At 29.2% G+C, this 3,294-nt stretch overlaps 1 non-coding gene across 1 annotated transcript; it reads left to right on the forward strand.

The window, feature by feature from the left end:
• The first annotated feature begins 2,966 nt into the window (after positions 1-2,966).
• On the forward strand, positions 2,967-3,073 carry LOC144457250 (U6 spliceosomal RNA). Its single transcript, XR_013486576.1, has one exon. It is a non-coding gene; the product is annotated as a U6 spliceosomal RNA (small nuclear RNA).
• The last annotated feature ends 221 nt before the right edge of the window (positions 3,074-3,294 follow it).

The raw sequence follows: 3,294 nt of genomic DNA on the forward strand, positions 1-3,294 counted from the left end.
CTATATAAACACTTGCTCTTGTCCTTATCCCCCATACCCAATAGAAATTTAGGAACATAAAAACAATTTTCAAAGTAAGTGATAACCTTCAGGTGTCTCCAGAAACAGTGATTAAGAGGGAATTTGAGCTATCTTACCATTTTCTCTTTTGGGCAGCTTTGTTTAGTACCATATATTCTGCTGCTTTGCAAGATTTCTTGCTTTAATCTTAGACACAGGTGAGGCCACAAAGGAGTATGCCTGGTACATGACCATGAAGACTGGATAGTATGTGACCCAATAATATTCAGAACTTCAACTTCTTGGAAAGTAGAAGAGGCAAGTAGGTGGGAGTGGATAGAGAGCTGAATTTCAAGTCAGAAAGACTCAAGTTTAATTTGCCTCCAACACTTACTAATTGTGTAATATTGAGCTAAGTGAATTCAAGGTATTGTAATTTTTAGTGGATAAAAATAATATTAATATTGTACTAACATTATAGTTTAACTCTGGCCTCAAACACTTACTGCCTGTGTGATCCTGGGTAAGTCACTTACAAAATGCCTGCCTCAGTTTTCTTGACTATAAAATGGAGATCTTAATAGCATCTCCCTCCCGGATTTCTTGTGAGGATCAAAAGAGATAATATTTGCAAAGTGCTTAGCATAGTACCTGGTACACAGTAAGAGCTTTACAAATGTTTGTACCTTTCTTCCCTTTTTATTTAGACACTGAGTCTTTTATTTTTAAAAACAAGTCTAAAAATAAATAGAACCAAAGTCCTATTATCATATTCAAATTCAGGAAAATTAATTAAAAGCAGACTACCCTTTTAGCATTTAAAAATATACATACCCACAAACATATACATATTTACTTTTTGTCCTTCAACTTGCATAGGTAAAATGATATGGGACATGAATTAAACCCTCCTCCCAAAGAAAATATTAAGTAACAATTTAAAAAGTCATGTGCTGATATAAAATTCTTTGGTGCCGAAGACTTAATCTTTATTAAACAACATTAATGAGTATGATGGCAGTAATGACAAAATACAAATTAAATTGGATCATAAATATATTAAGAAAGCTAAAGGAGAATGCTAATTCAGCCAAAATATTAAACAAAACAAAATGAAAAGAGAAGAGAAGCTAAGAAATTATATCCAAGCACTGAAACCATCAATGGAAGTGGCAAATAATGGAATTAATAGAAGCCAAATAAGAGCATAAGATATAAACTGAAAACCTTACTCAACTCAGAACTGAAAAGGCTACTAATGAATACACAAAACAAAAATAACAGATTTCAAAGCCAAAGCAAGCTGCACAAACATTGTTAATTTAGATACAAAAAGATACATAAAATAAAGCTATACATTGACTTTGAGAACGTGATTAGAGAAAATTTACTACAGTAAACTAGACCGGATAATATTCTGTAAGTAACATGTATACACAATTCACCAGCAAGGGGGAAATCCTAAATAGAATGCCCTAAGAAATTATAAAGTAAATAAAAAAGCCTCCAGAATGAAAAAAAAAGTCCTTTTTAAAAAAATGCTTAAAGTAACATTAAAAAAAAACAATAACAAAGCAGTAATGTTTAAGTTGGACAAAGATGTAGTCATCTCAGAAATAGGATTGACCCCCCCAAATTGCATATTCTATGAACAGGATCATATTGTTTGAAAACAGATGGATATACTTCAAAGATAACTACAATTTATCAACAAAAATCTACAACTAAAGAGACAGTCATCAACACTAAAAGAGGCAATCCAAACTGACTGCTTAATAAATGATCAAGAAAAAAAGAAAATAGTCTTTTTTTTTTTACTGGAACCCTGATTTCATTGATATTAGGAACTCTCTAGGGAGGAAACTTTTTGTTCTGCAACTTATAGTCTTAAAGAGGTGCTGGCATCCATCATTAAAGAGGAGGTAATTATAATTTATAATTAAGAATTTATATACATAAATATTATATAGAAATGCAGTGATGTAGTCAAATTATCCTAATTGTAACAAAAATAATCAAACTAGTTTTTGAGACAAAAACTATGTTATGATTAATGCAGAAAGGTAAAGACCACTGAAATATCCATTTTTATTTTTTAAATGTTTTGTGAAGCTGAGAAACAAAAACACCAACAAAAATGAAAAGGCAAGAGCAACCCTATAAATGCTGTAATGTATCTATAATAAAGAGCAGATTAAGCCCTACGAAGTTAGAGTTTTTAGTCTACAATACAGAAATATAACTTGTTTTCCTTGCTATTTTTAGTAGTTGAAATAGTAATGAAAGATTAAGATAGATTTCACTCCCTCTAGACAACACCAGATAAATAAGATGCAAATAAAATTTGTTACTAATAACAATGAACATAAATGAGCAAAAATATTAAGATAGAAAATTATAGAGCAGATAAGGAAATAAAGATTGTCAATTTGTTACATATAGGAAACCTCTGATGCAAAATTATATAACTTAATTAAAATTGATAAATTGGTCTAAAATTTATGTAATGGCAAATTTTAAAAGTAGGAATGATAATAATGGTATGTGACACAATAGATTTCAAAAGAGGAAAAAAAGTAAAAAGCTAAAAAAGTATCAAATTAGGAAGAAAGAAAATGTAAATAAACATATATAAATTTCAATTTGTATGCTTTAAGCAATTTGATGGTTAAGTTCATACTAGCAAAGTTTCAGTCATACAAAAATAAATACATAAACAAGAACAATAAAAGAGGACCCAAATACTCCATTATCAGAATGTGACAAATAAAAAAAGATTAAAAAATGAATAAATTATAAATTTGAACTGTTTCTTTGATAAGTTGAAATTAATAGATTAGAAAGAAAATTTAATGAGAAAATAGGGAATACACATTCTTTTCAAGACTATACAGAAAACTCACAAAAATTGATCACACAGAGATCAATCACATAGCAATACTAATGTCATTAAGAAGCTCCCTAAAGTGCTTGCTTTAGTAGCACATCTACTTAAGTAGGAATGATACAGAGAAGATTAGCATGGCCCTTAGACAAGGAAGACACACAAATTCATGAAACATTCCGTTAAAAAAAGAAGGTCCCTAAAGTTCAAAAAAGATATAAATTATATCCTATATTTTATACTATTATGCAATATGAATGTCATTGCATGATAACTTTATCAAAAGCTAAAAGCTATATGAAAACTTAAAAATAATTTCTTAAAATTATTGGGCTAGAATGATAATATTTAAAAGTCAGTAGTAATAACACAACATATCAAAAACTATAAAATGCAGACAAAGCAATTCT

Source organism: Phascolarctos cinereus, unplaced genomic scaffold (assembly GCF_003287225.1).
Source record: "Phascolarctos cinereus isolate Bilbo 61053 unplaced genomic scaffold, phaCin_HiC Scaffold_4;HRSCAF=312, whole genome shotgun sequence".
In the NCBI taxonomy this organism is placed as follows: domain Eukaryota; kingdom Metazoa; phylum Chordata; class Mammalia; order Diprotodontia; family Phascolarctidae; genus Phascolarctos; species Phascolarctos cinereus.